This window comes from Maniola jurtina, chromosome 22, assembly GCF_905333055.1.
Source record: "Maniola jurtina chromosome 22, ilManJurt1.1, whole genome shotgun sequence".
NCBI classification, from domain to species: domain Eukaryota; kingdom Metazoa; phylum Arthropoda; class Insecta; order Lepidoptera; family Nymphalidae; genus Maniola; species Maniola jurtina.
The window spans coordinates 2,353,255-2,368,951 of record NC_060050.1 but is presented as its reverse complement, the minus strand read 5'-3'; the positions used below and the strand labels follow the sequence as shown (position 1 = coordinate 2,368,951).

General features: G+C 35.1%; 1 non-coding gene across 1 annotated transcript; it reads left to right on the top strand.

The window, feature by feature from the left end:
- Positions 1-11,388: 11,388 nt before the first annotated feature.
- LOC123877135 lies at positions 11,389-11,550 on the top strand. Its single transcript, XR_006798505.1, has one exon. It is a non-coding gene; the product is annotated as a U1 spliceosomal RNA (small nuclear RNA).
- Positions 11,551-15,697: the final 4,147 nt, after the last annotated feature.

Below are 15,697 nucleotides of genomic sequence, written 5' to 3'. Positions count from 1 at the left end.
TGATATGAACATCCGAACCGCAACGGAAATGACCGGGGATTTGTCATTGTCAAATTTGAATACAGAACGGATGTGAGAAAAACGAACGTCATTTGAAACAGACTGGTTGGTCTGTGGCGAGATTATGTTGTTTGTGTTTTGTGATTTTGGCAATGTATCTTTGTCTGATTTATACAATACAATTTAAATAAATGGTTCAGAGTTGACTGTAAACTTCTGCCACCGAATTGTTTGATCTTGGATGACTGGGTGGCAAATGATGTTAAGCTCAATCTAACCGCTAAGGCGTGGAATGCCATTTGGGTGTCAGTGTTTCCTGCTACATAATATAACCTAAATACCAAGGCAAGAGTGAATAGACAAGCTCGTTCCAACCTAGACCTTATCATAATATTGTATATCAAATGTTTAGAAAGAGCAACCGCCGAGTTTATTGCTGGTTCTTGTCGGTAGTTCGAACTAGAGTGGTAGATCCGTTTGACGATTCAAAAGTATTGTATTGAATAAAAACTATTTTGATTTTTATTTGATTTGATAGCTTTTCACTAAGCACGATTGTGATCAAGCATACATAACCCACCTAAGCCTATTTGCAGTAAAAAAATACCTAAACTAAACTAAAATGACAGGTTTAAATCCAGTGCAATTTTATATCAGACTAGCTGATGCCCGCAGCTTCGCCCGCGTGGATTGGTCAGATCCCCTGCAGCATCAGGATTGAGGAGTTGGACTCCAAATTTTTTATGAAACAATGTCGCAAAGTTCCTCTATCGATTAAAAAAGAAATGACGCAAATCGGTTCAGAAATCTCGGAGATTTCGGTGTACATAGGTAGAAAAACACAACTCCCTTTTTGAAAGTCGGTTAAAAAAGTAGCCTATGTTACGCCCTGGTCAATCCTCTACTTGCCTGTGAAAGTCCCGTCAAAATCGGTTCAGCCGTTCTAAAGATTAGCCTTTTCAAACAGACAGACAGACAGACAGACAAAAATTTTAAAAACGTGTGATTCAGTTAAGGTATCGTTCAAATAACCCTATGAGCTTAATATGAGGTAGTTATTTCGAAATTACAGACAGACACTCCAATTTTATTTATTAGTATAGATGAAAAAGTGATATCGTCAGTTGATAAGTAAATATAACTAGAAATAAAAATAGGTTTAGCGTATGAAAACTAAATACAAAGCAAGAATACATTGAATAACAATTTTCCATGATTATTTTCTTTTACAAAATATTTCATATATTATTCCTACTGTCATTGTTTCACATTTTTCCTCTCCTATAATATGTATTAGCATCAAGTCAGTATTTCAAAATGAGAATGAATTATGTGCATCTATGTAATTCCTGTAGGATTTTTGCGCGGGACTCATCCATTATTTAAGCGCCGGAGGCTTTAAGAGGGGTTTCTCTGTCACTTGCTCCATACAAACATATATGTAGTTTGGGTCTCATATTTTGAACCAACTAACCAAATTCAACCAACTTCATTCACTGTCCTTTTTCCTCTCTATTCCCTCACTCTCATAGCACGATGGGATAAAAATCCGACACGATCGGAGAGAGATCAGGTGCAGGACCGACGGCTTTACTTGCTCTCCGAGGCACGGGGTTAGAACACCGCTATTTTCCTAACTCCGGGCTTGTAGGTATTGAGAATTTCTTGACAGAAAAATACCTAATAATTTTTTTGGCCCGACCCGGGAATCTAACCCGAGACCTCGTCATCTGCAGTTAAACATGGTAACCACTAGACTAACGAGGAACCAAATTACGTTTGTATGGGGTCAGTGACAAAGAGACCGCCGTTAAGCGCACGAAGGCTTTAATGTTAGATTTACAGTTTCCGTTTGCCAACATGTCATGATCGAGTATTTGTCATTTTTGCGAGTTATCGTAGTTCTTTTTCGCACCTGTTTCTTTGTGCTTCTAAATATTTTCATTGAACTGTGTATGTATTGGGATGACTTATGAATAAAATATATACTTTTTATAATATACTTTTTTTTTAAATAATTTATGAGCAATTTATCATTTTTTGCATAGTATATTTTAAGTTTGATTTATATTATGCTTATTGGTTGCTTAATATTCAAATGAAATTGGAACTACGTTTGCATGAAGCGAGTGACGGAGAGACCCCTCTTAATTGAAGGGGAAAGGGGAATATTAGTCATTATTGGCATGGCTAATATTCTTTTTTTTTAAGCATTGCCAAATTATGTAGGTACTTATATGATGCCAGAATACCAAAGTTTTCCAAGAACGTGCAAAACTGCCAAGAAACTATTTAGAAGTAAGAACTTCTTCACTGAGGATAAGAACTAAGGTAAACGAGGTTTAAAAATAAGACTGACAGTAAACCTAAACTAGACAAGTGTAAATTAAAAATTTTCAACACCCCCGACCAGTGAAGGTTACAGTAACTAGAAAAGAGCTGATAACTTTCAAACGGCTGAACCGATTTTCTTTGACTATTCCGCGCATCGATGTATATGGATTAGCCTTTCCCATACAATTCCGTCCGCAAAAATACGCTTGAATCTTACGTCATCGTCATTGACAAAGTCAAGAGACTTTTGCAATTTCTCTTGACTTTTTGAGCGCGTTTTTTATCTTCGAAGGGCCCATCCATATACATCGATGATTCCGCGCTTACGATCTAAAGTATCTGAGTTTTCCAAAACATCATTTTCAAATAAATAATCATGTATATCTAGGCAACGTCCATCTTGACAGCTTGACATTTGTCAATTGACACTTGAATATTATGAACATCTGATAACTTTTAAACGGCTGAACCAATTTTTTTGGATTATAGCTAAGAAGTAAGAACACTCTCGATCAAGCCACCTTTCAAACAAAAAAAAGTAAATTAAAATCGGTTCATTCGTTTAGGCGCTACGATGCCACAGACAGATACACAGATACACAGATACACACGTCAAACTTATAACACCCCTCTTTTTGGGTCGGGGGTTAAAAATGAGGTTAATCTAGAGTCTAGACCTACCGCCGCCTCCTCTAGCTAATGCAAGACCGTGGCGTGTAGAAGTTCCTACAAGAGACATAATATTCAGCAGTGTACGGCGATCAATTAAGACAATAATGATGATGATTATAAAGCTAATCAAGTTACGTATTCCGACCAGTGTGATAATAAACAGCGCGTCCTATTTACGCGTATAATTTATCAACTGTACACATTATACAATGATCCTCATCCGAACACTACCGTATCACGTACACGCATTAATCATGCGCCGGATTTTATGTAAATTCAGCTAAGTGCCACTGATAAATGGATGGTCAAGCTTGGATGCTGGTACTGCCAATAGTATAGACTTGAGGTGAATTTCAGATAAACAGGCAAAATGTAAAGATTAAATTAGTATTTTTTTTTGGTCAAACGTGGCCGTGTTACGAGAAATTGAACTTTTCTTTTATAGCTATGCTTAGAGAATATGGAACAAAATGCATAGAAGTCGGCTTTGCATTCAGCTCCCACGGAAATTGGACAATGAATATTAAATAATAGACAAATCTAAAAATCACAAAATATTGTACAAACATTAGGTATTACTGATAATTATTATTTTGAAACGATATTCATAAAATATAGATTTTTTTCTGTGCTGTTAGAATGGAGAGTGAAAAGTTGATTCATAGATCATGTATCACTTTTAATGCCTGTTGTAGTGAATAAAATAAATAAAAATACACCATCCTCATTGTTCCATATCAACTTTATCCAAAACAAACGACGAAAGTTATTCTCTTGGAATTACTTTTTAATTTCGAAATAATGCTCAATTATAAAATCTTTAAAGGACATTTTTCACGTACGATTATAATCTCTAGTTTTTAAACCAAGTTTGTAGTTTCAGTGGTTCTTATAGTACGCACTGTCCACTTGATTTCATTTTTCATTCTTAAAGCGTTTTGTTTCGCTGACAGGGGTCCGAGTTGTATTGAAAGTGAGTTTGTTTTTGTACGGAACCCTTCTCAATCAGTTTTATGGGACTCGATGTTGGTTCGCGTTTGTTACATCATTAACTCGTATTATGAAGGTTTTGATGGTTTACATGGATTTGAGAGAAGATTAAAATGGTTCATTTTTTGTTTTTCGTAATCCATAATATTCTAGTAATATTTAGCAGTATAGGACCCAGTTTGTAACGTACTTAATAAAGACGTAATCGGAAAAGTCAAGTTTTCAGACATAAAAATTTTCAGGGTTTATTGACCGCTTGGACATCTAAAGATGATTTTCCTTTACCAGTTGTAAAAGAAAATCTTGTAGAGTTGCCTACATCCATCGATGTATATGGATAGGCCCTTAGAAGAAAAAAAATGCGCTCACAAGTTAAAGAGAATTGGCAAAAGTCTCTTTATCACGCATCAGTCGGCCGCACACGCTTTATCGTATCGCACGTGTTTTTGACTGTCGAAAATGCCGTCATGTGCGGTCAAATCTTGCAAAAACCGTACGGAAATCCATCAAAAAAAAGATGGAATAACATTTCACTCGTAAGTATATCGTTTTCTCATTTAATTTAACGTATAAGCTGGGTATATTTTTAATTTTGCTATGATTAAATATTTGCCGCAAAAATATCGTACAATTGGAATACAGAAAGAATGGAGTCGTGTTATTTTTTTTGAAGTAAAACTTTTTATTCGCGTATGACAGACTACTTATGATCATGAATATATTTAACTATGATTGTATGTTTGTAAGTATTTAACTACGTATGTTTGTATGTAATTAACTGTTTTACTATGTATGTATATTTGTACTAGTAGACTAGCGATGTTTCCGATATTCGCATCCTCACCCGCAATTGTGAAGGTTACGCATTGATTTGGGCATCCACATCTGCATCTACAATAATAATAATCAATGTATAGTCACGCGGATGCGGATGTTGCAAGTCGCGAAAACTATATATGTATGTTTGAGTGTATACATGCTTATATGTATTTTTTTATGTATTTAACTATGTATGTTTATGTATGTGTTTAACTATTTAACGATGTGTGTATTTTGTATGTATACGTCGTACGTATGATGTAGCTATATTTTAGCAATTTTTCGGGCATCCGCATCCGCAACGGCGAAAAAATTGACGAAATATTGCACAAAACAGCTCCATTCCATCCTTGTTCTTTTTAATAATAGAGAGTTGACGCTCGCGTCAAATTCACTGACGAGTTCAATGACGTAATATTTATTTTTTTATAGGCTCATTTTTGTAAACGGATTTATATGGGAATGACATATCCTTATACATCGATGCCTACATCCCACCACATTACTTTACTAGAAGATTTTCCATTCAATCATTTTCCTGAATAAAATACACGGAAATGACATTGCATTCTTGCATTCAGTTCTTTGTCCTGGAGGTAGAACAATAATATTATAATAAATATTTTTGTTTTTTTTTTTGTAAGAAATATCTAAGTTCTAGTAAGTTTCTTTTTTAGTAATATCTGCTTTATAAATTATTATTTGAGTCAGTACACATATGAGGTTGATGAAAAAAAATTATTTTGATTTGAGTTCGAGGTTCGAGGAACATTAGTTTGATTAAGTAATAGAATTTGAGTTTTATATACTCCTCAATATTTTCGGGTAAAAATTAAGATTTCTTGTCATACCAATTTAAATATGTCGGGAAGAGATTAACTAAAAATATTTTCATCAGACTAATTCCATCATAAATATTAAATAACATAACATTTCATAATACCTACTGGATTAGGAAGTCCCAGTTATTCCATATTAATTTAGGCCCATAACCTAAGCAAACCAGATCTCCATCACTATGATAGCTCACTCTATCATTGACCAACACAAATGATACAGAACGAATAGTGCGAATTTGTCTAACTTGGACGCATCTCAATCATAACATGCTAAAGGTTAGGGTTGCCAAAGGATTTCATTTCAACCCCAATAAAATATCGGTCCTATTATGTTGGTACCTAATAGGAGAGACCAATCTGAAATACTTCTATCATAATATTATTACCTAGAGTGTACTATTTCATCACACTAATATTGTAAAAGCGAAAGTTTGTGTGTATGTGTATGTGTATGTTTGTTACTCCTTCACGCAAAAACTACATGACGGATTTGGCTGAAATTTGGAATGATGATAGATAATATCCTGGATAAGCACATTGGCTACTTTTTATCCCGGAAAATCTGAGTGTTCTCACGGGATTTCGTGAAAAATCTAAATCCACGCGGACAAAGTCGCGGGCATCAGCTAGTGTTAATATAGGCCCAAGCGAACCAGTTCTCTATTGTAGTACTAGAATTTGTCTAACTGGACGAATCTCAATCATAGTATTCATAACATGATGTTGCAGTAGGATTATCTGATTTGTGACTTTAAAATATCCTAACTTTACTTTGTCAATATATTAAATTTTTATCCATTGTGAACGATTTTTGGGGTAGTCTTTATCATGATCAACCCATCGCCGGCCCACTACTGAGCACGGGTCTCTTCTCAGAATGAGAAGGGTTTGGGCCTTAGTCTACCACGCTGGCTCAGTGCGGATTTTCCTTCAAGTGATATTCAATTGCTATAGATTACCTATAAATACCTAGTGAAAGCATCTGAACTCTTGACCATTGACTTGGGATCAACGCTTTTTTTTTTTTTTTTGGATGTCATGGCTTACCATAAACAAAGCCTATGTTAATTACCCGAATCCCCCAATTATCTTATTAGTTAGCAACATCATCCAAAGTTATTATAGTAATAAAGTATGGCAGACTTTGCTAACAATTTTCTATTTCATTTTGCGGTCCCCTTAAATATTATGACATATTTTAATTACGCGACGCCATTTTAATTTAAAAAGTAATCCGCTTACGACACTCCGTTGTAATGCCGATTTTAAATTATTTTGCAGTGATGTTCTGTGAACAATATCGATAAATAAATAGATTGTAGAGCGGTTCTGTAAGCAATTAAAAATGTAGCTTACTATTAAGATACGAGTAGATAGGTCTAATGTGTAAATTAAGATTCTATAAAAGGAATAAAAATAAGATTTATCCAGTTCGCTTTAAACTTAAAGAATTTTCATATTTTCACTTATAGATATTTCGGAAGCTTCTAAATGGTAAAGCTTCTAACAGGTATTATCACAAAATAGGTAGGTACCTATTATCTGTGCCGTAGATTAGGAAAAAGAAGAATATATTATAACCTGTTGTCATTAAAATATATCCTGACTAACTATGTTTTATGACGTAGGTTTTTGCATATTTTATAACATCTCTATTAAGTAATAAAAATATTTTTTAGTTAATTTCGCGAGAAATCATTTAGTTTTCTATGTGTGTTTGAAAGATGATATATTATGCAGCTTGCTGTCCATATCATAAACATCGTAGCGCAGTACCAGGCGCTAGTGACTAGACCCGCACTACTTTACTCATCACGACACATAGTATCGATAAAGCAGTCCCATCACTGCCAAGCGCGGTAAACTGCAATTAACACTGCCTAATCCCACCGCGACAGGTTTCTTATTAACACCATTTGTCAGTACGCGGGATTATTATCAGCATATCTCTTGTCGTACGCATCACAAACATAGCGCAGAACTTGACACGTCCTACATTACCAACAGTATCATTTGTTTTATCGATAAAGCAGTCCCATCACTAGTGCCAAGCGCGGTAAACTGCAATTAACACTGCCTAATCCCACCGCGACAGGTTTCTTATTAACACCATTTGTCAGTATGCGGGATTATAAATTATCAGCACATCTCTATTTGTTAGCAACGGGGGGGTTATAATCTCTGCTTGGGATTATAAATTGTGTAATTAGCAAACTCTAAGACCAAGGAAGCGTCACTAGTATCTGTTCGTTTATTGTAATGCCCTGCGTCTACGGTCTGCAGGCTCTTCTTAAATGTCTAAGGACATGATGGACTTTTCAAAAAATATTCTTTTTCGTAATTATTCCTTATATCCTTTTTGTAATTTCTCAAAATGTTTTTTCTCAAAATATACTTTTCTCATTTTTAAAGTATGTTTCTTAAAATTTGTTTAAGTGCACAAAAAAAAATGTATCGCGACGTCTTTCTGTAATTTCTTAAAAGGTCTTTTTCTCAAAAAAAAAAAATGTTTTCTTATAAATTCCTTTTCTCAAAATGCCTTTTCCTCACTTAAGTAGGTACCAACATACTGGACGAGGAATTTCTATAATAGACCATAGTACCTAATTTAATAATATCGGGTCTATTCATTTGTATTTGATTGAATATTCATAAACATATAATGACCTAGTGCCTATATATTTACTGAAGAAAAATTTTGAAGGCAGCAACAATTTCGACCAGGATTCATTTTTTTTACCGCACCAAAAATGTTCAAAAATTACAAAAGAAAAAAAAAGATAAAAAGTGGACAGTGAAGCACAAGAGATCTCTACCAGTGACTCTTGGCAGTGGGAGAACTTGTAAAACAAAAAGAATGGGTTCAAAAAAGATAGAATTGATATCAATCTCATTTTAAAAGATTTGTACCCACAAAGGTAGATACGATTAGTGCAGGTAGATACGTTATCAAGTTTAATATGAAAATGTTGCACTGACATTTTTAAATTGTATCAGTAAACCCCTGTTCCACCTATTGTGTATAAGTACCTACCAGCAGTTGATAACAAAGTAAAATATGTCTTCAATTAATCATTCAAAATCATCAAAAGGAACTTGTTATTGTGACTATTAACTTCTGGACAGTATCTCAATACGCATTATATCATTTCGTACTATTGTTACTTTTGTAACAGCGAAATTTATTTCTGCTTTTCAATTTTCAACTTTACTGCAATAGGCTTAGAGTTTATTATGATATCTTTATAAGAAGCTGCTTCAACTGTTGACATTCTTAATAAGATTTGCACAATGCATTATTAATAGTCGTCATTTATAATCAGCAATGTACTTCTGGCCTGTTATTGTTGGCAAAACCATGTTAACTAGGGTTAGGTGATATTCAGTTGATAATGGGGTCAATTACCCCTAACGCTGATTTCAACAATATCTATCTTTGAAAAAAATGGTAGTTAGGTAAGACCAATATTTTTTATACCTTCAGCTCTGTTTTGTGTGTTTCAAATTAAAGTCACAGGCATAAAAAGTACTAGAATTATTATAAAATATCTTTGTATCTGTTTGTTAAATATTTAGCAAATACACTGAACATAATTTATTGCTATTAAATTTTTAAAGTTAAGCTGTTCAGCGAGCTATGGAGAGGGCTATGTTAGGAGTTTCCCTGAGGGATAAGATCCGAAATGAGGAGATCCGCAGGAGAACCAAGGTCACTGACATAGCCCAAACTATTAGCAAGCTGAAGTGGCAGTGGGCAGGCCATGCCTGTCGTAGAGGCGATGGCCGTTGGAGCCGGAAAGTCCTTGAGTGGAGACCGCGTTTAAGCAAACGTAGTGTGGGACGCCCTCCAGCACGATGGACCGACGATATAAAGCGGCTGGCGGGAAGTGGCTGGATGAGGAAGGCTGAGGACCGGGTGTGGTGGCGCTCTATAGGTAAGGCCTATGTCCAACAGTGGATGTCCACAGGCTGATGATGATGATGATGAAATTTTGAAAGGCAATATTATGGCAAAATTAAAGATTGATAACTTCGCGTCGTGCAAATATTTATAATATTACATCCTCTCTTCCACTTCGAGCGAATTTAAAAAAAATATATTGATTCGATTCTTCGATCTTATCTAAGTAGGACGGTAATATACTTACAATATCTGTGTTGTATCTACCAATAATTTAATTGCAAATGTATGAAACTGAGTACCTAAGCACTTGCTCGTATATCAACCCGATATTAGATATAACGTTTACATAAACGATAATTACACCTATTATGATAACAATCTCAACTCATATTAAAACGGACACGAATAGTCGTATAATAATCCTTTATGGAATAATAAGGAAATTGTGAAATTGACGGGGTCAAGTTTCAATAGCAGCCAAAAACCAAAAACACCACCCCAAGGACCGCTTTGCATAAATACAGCCAAACATAAAATCTTACGACAATACTAAACAATTTAAAAATACTTCACAAACCCTTTACCATTGCAATATCAACTCTAAATATAAGTGCATAAGAGTTGTTAAACAAAATATGAAACGCAAAATAAACTTTGTCGGACTTTCCTAAAATCATTACAGCATTGCTCTGAATGGAACTAAATACCAAGCTATATTCAGTGCAGTTACAATATTATTCCAATGCACAGCATTCGTTGCTGGGTTTGTCAATAAAATGGAAAATGTGTAGTCAACTAAAGCAGCATTGTATGCTAAATTCATGAAACAGACGTGTGTACTATTGTTCAGGGTTGCCACAATCAATTGTGAGAATACTCCCCGGTTTAAATTAAAGCGGGACAATGGTCAACGGCGGCCGTAACTACGTTGATCCTAAGTTATGTGAAGATTAGCTCTATCTTAATATCTGGTGCATTAACAAGGGTTAGAATACGAGTGATACGAGTGATTGAGTTAATGAAATGGTCGGGTGACGCCGAAAATTTATGGCTTTGCTTGACCAAATGGGCCTAAAATCTGAATAAGTTTTGGGTAATGAATGATACTCTTACTGATCTTTTTGAACCTCTTGCTTAGATAAAGTAAGCCACTATTTTATCACAGGCTGGCTTTTGCCCGCGGCTTTGCCTGAATGATTTTTGATATTTCAAAAATCCCGTGTGAACTGTGGATTTCCCCGGGATAAAAAGTAACCTCACATAGGTTACTTTTTTCCCGGAAAAATCCACAGTTACTCCCGGCCCAGTGTATAAGGCGTAATTTCAAATTTTAGCTAAATAGGTTCAGTAGTCTTTGCGTGAAAGAGTAACAATAGACATCCACACATACTTGAACGTTCCAATATTAACAATTACATCATCAACCTTTATAATATTAGTGTGATTACCTAGTATGTAAGTAATAAGTACCACGTATAAAATTTGACAGAAAAAATTACAGCAAAACCAAAAAAAAGCTTTGTGTAAAACTTCGCCTAAACGACCACCTTAGATAATAAAAATATGCCCAATTATACTTTTTAATTCTAGCTAAGCTAGTAGTGGGTGAATGAATATTTTCATGGACACCTTTTCTGCCAGCTGTGATATCCTGTAATAATTCAATCAAACACCCTACCGTCTCGCGACGTTCTCAATATGTTCTACTTCTAACATGAAACTTTAAGTGTTGACAAAAACTTCCAATAGATGTCGCTACTAGTACCCTACGGCGCGTTACGGTTAGAAGATTTTCAGAACCGTAAATACTCATGGCAACGTGTTCTAAGCATACTTACCTGGCGTAGGGGACACCGTGATCAAGAAGGCGGTTCTCCCAGAGCGAGGCCCTTCCATTGCACTGCGGCTGGGTTGACCTCTGCGATTATCCCTAATGTGGATAACTCGGACGCGTAATTTTTGGTAGTGGGGACTGCGTACGCGCCGTCCCCCCATATATTTGTAACACAGAATAGATAGGTAAAATCAATTAATTGTAAATTTTAACTTAATCTACACAAAGAAAACACTTAACACATCGACAAACAACAAGGATGCTAATCTAATACCTGCAGCGTGCATAGAGCGATCTCTTCCAGACAACCTTTGAAGAAAGGAATGACGAAATTCATCACTTATTAATATTATGGAACAACTAGGTTATCATCGTCAAACTAGGTTATCAAGCAGTCTTCATCGTGATAATAAACGTCCACTACTGGACATTGGATCTTGTAAGGATTTCCGCACGCGGCGCTTTTGCGTGGCCTTTTTTTTTTTTATCGCTGGGAAATGCTTTTACGCATCCCTCCCGGAAGCAGAGCTGATCACGCTGCTTCCGGGGGGGTATGTGGGGGGGCTTTTGCGTGGCCTGAACCAACGGCTCCTTGCAACTCGTTTGATGTCCGTCCATAGGTCCAACAAAAGATGGATCTGCCAACGCAGGCCACTAATCATAATTACCAATCAAGTGTAGCATAATGTTAAGAGGGCTCTCTCCGTCACTCGTCATACAAACGTAGTTCCAATTTCATTTGAATATCAAGCAACCAAAGTCCATGAAATTTTGCAGACATATTCTAGAAACTAATATATCTATGTCTGTGGTTTTCCAGATTTCTGTTAAAATATTCGGTTTCAAAGTTACGTGGTCTTAAAAATTTACATACAAATCTTTGAGCCCCTGTAATTTTAAAACTACATATTTTTAGAAAAATATAAAACACCACAGACACAGATATTAGTTTCTAGAATATGTATGCAAAATTTCATGGACTTTTGTTGCTTAATATTCAAATGAAATTGGAACTACGATTGTATGAAGCGAGTGACGGAGAGAGCCCTGTTAACTTTGTAATGAACTGTCAACCGCAGAGAAACTGACACATTCACAGTTGCGTCACAATATTGTTAATCAAGCGGTATTATCTGGCTTAATTAGCGTCCGATATCTGAAGCTTAATTGCCCCTAATTAACCAACCTTATCTTCAATATCACTACTACGATTGTGTTTATCTTCTAAATCTATTAAATCTATGTTATTATCTTACTATAGTGTTTGTTGTACTTAGCAAATGCTAGTCACTCATAGTTAGCTGAATCCTGAAACCATAATTATTGTGGTATAATTACATATCTATGGGTATAATACACCTTGTATTATGTTATAGTAAATTAACAAAATAATTCGTAGGTAACAAATAATATTTCCAGATCAAAAACATTTTTGTACTTAATAATTGTTAGGAAAAAAATAGGTACTTATTAATTTAAATATCTAGCAATTCGTTACAAAGATACCTTTTGGTTACCTGGAAGAGATCGCTAGGTAGCGATAAGGCCGCCAAATTGTACCTATATTTTGTTGAGCTTTTTATGTGTTTTTCTGTACTAATTTTGTGGTGTACAATAAAAGTATATTCAATCATTCATTCATTCATTCATACCTCTAAAACCAAATCTTAGACGGTCATCCATTCAAATATTGACAGTGCGTGACTTTGCTTATCTTTGGTTATCGGATCCAATATGTTCAACTTGGTACGGAGTACGGACGCGATAATGCTACTAGGAAATAGACAAAAGATTAAAATAAAGATTAATCGAATCAGAAAATAAGTATAATAATTATTGCTCTTATAATAAAGCAGAAAAGGGATAATTTGAGTAGATAATAATTATTGACAATAATCTATACTAATAAATAAAATTGGAGTGTCTGTCTGTAATTTCGAAATAACTACCTCATATTAAGCTCATATGGTTATTTGAACGATACCAAAACTGAATCACACGTTTTTAAAATTTTTGTCTGTCTGTCTGTCTGTCTGTCTGTTTGAAAAGGCTAATCTTTGGAACGGCTGAACCGATTTTGACGGGACTTTCACAGGCAAGTAGAGGATTGACCAGGGCGTAAAATAGGCTACTTTTTTAACCGACTTTCAAAAAGGGAGTTGTGTTTTTCTACCTATGTACACCGAAATCTCCGAGATTTCTGAACCGATTTGCGTCATTTCTTTTTTAATCGATAGAGGAACTTCGCGACATTGTTTCATAAAAAATTTGGAGTCCAACTCCTCAATCCTGATGCTGCAGGGGCTCTGACCCATCCACGCGGGCGAAGCTGCGGGCATCAGCTAGTAATTAATAAAAATGACGGGTAACAAACTAACTGAGCCAGCGAAGTAAAACTTTTCTGGGCAATAAAAAAAAGCGAAATGGGAAACTGATTGTATGACAAATCAATGTAGGTACAGCTCAAAACGCTGGATCTAGAAATGTAATATTTTCTTTATAAAGAAGATCCCCACGAAGAAAGGCTTTTTCATACAGTACTTTCAAGTAAAATTGGGGTGGTTTTTGATGTTAAACGATAGAATCAGTTTAATTTAACACACAAATTAAATAAATTCCCCAGAAGCCGATGTCAAATTGTTTATCATATAACTAATTGGAAATAATCGCACTCTAACTGCATTACTATACGATTGTCGAAAGCGATATTGGTCCTGACAATTTTCAAATTGGAACCCGTAATGTATTCACCCCCTGACAGCTTCGAATTGTGGACAGAGAGTTAGGAATGTTGTTATAGACAAATGTTCCAATTAATACGTAAATGTAGTTATAAAAGGTGACACAAAGTATTTATAAATTTTAATCACTTCATATAAATTTTAATCATCATTTCACAAAAACTATCTTCTAATCTAATTCTTGCAATAATTATCTTGGAACAGATCATAATATGTATATAGAACTAGAGGATGCCCGCGACTTCGTCAGCGTGGATAAAGGTTTTCACTTTTTAATGATCCCGTGGGAACTGTTTGATTTTCCGGGATAAAATGCAGGGATCAATTACAGGGACGCAAGCTACCTCGGTACCAAACATACCGCGGTAAAGCGCGGTAAAGCGGATGTGTTTTTAGGAAACCCGTGGGAATTCCTTGATTTTCCGGGATAAAAAGTAGCCTATGTCCGTCCCTGGGATATAAGTTAACTCTGTATAAAATAAAAATCATATAATAAAATTCAATTCAATCATTCAATAAAGTTCATAATAAAAAAACAAAATGAAAAGATAAAAAGGCAGTATCATTGATCATTTTGAGATATTAAAACTTTGAAACCGTTTTTCCGTTTACATGTCCATAATAAAATCGATTTGTGTACATTGTACGTATTTCTGTTTACCCGTGACAGATTTTAGATAGAACTGATACCTCAAATTTCAAATGGGGTTTGGAAAAAAGATACCAATTTGGACCGCGTATTTTGGTAAAGTGAAGTGGTAGTATTATGTTTCTAATTAGATTACGTTTAAAAGGGAAACAAAAATGTAGAGGGTATGATTTATCACCCCAATAAAGTTTGAATTAATGTAAACTAGCTGATGCCCGCGACTTCATTCGCGTGGATATAGGTTTTTTGAAAATCCCGTGGGTATAAACTATCTCCATTTCCCGCCAAACCCGTTCAGTAGTTTTTGCGTGAAAGAGTAACAAACATACACACACACATACACACAAACTTTCGCCTTTATAATATTAGTGTGATAGTGTGATACCTCTTCAGATAAAATTATCATTTCAAGATCTACAACGGCTAAAGCCTAGGCCAATCTGACTTTCTGGTGTACCTACTCTAAAATCTTGTAAACCTAATTACTAAACCGCAAGGATGTATGGGACATGTCCTGTAGATTATGCTTATCCACCTCAGGACATGTTGGGCTGCAATCGTATCTGAACATGTTTCGGCTAGGACTTGGTACAAGTGCCTATATATAATAATAATAATAATAAAAGCTTTATTTGATTCCTTACATAAATTATTTCTTAACTCTATAAAACTATTATAACTATGTTTAAAAAGTATTATTTTTTTCTTACATTTATTTTTCTAAACCTAGTTAATCCTATGATATTTACATTTATTTCTATTAATAAACATGCTTGCTCTTTATTTTTACATGTAAGGACCGCCTGTAGCGGTGTAAGCCTCCTCCATTTCTTTCCATGTGCATCTATCTCTAGCTAAAGTACTCCATGTCCTTCCCGCAATTTTTGCGATGTCATCATCCCATCTTTTTATTGG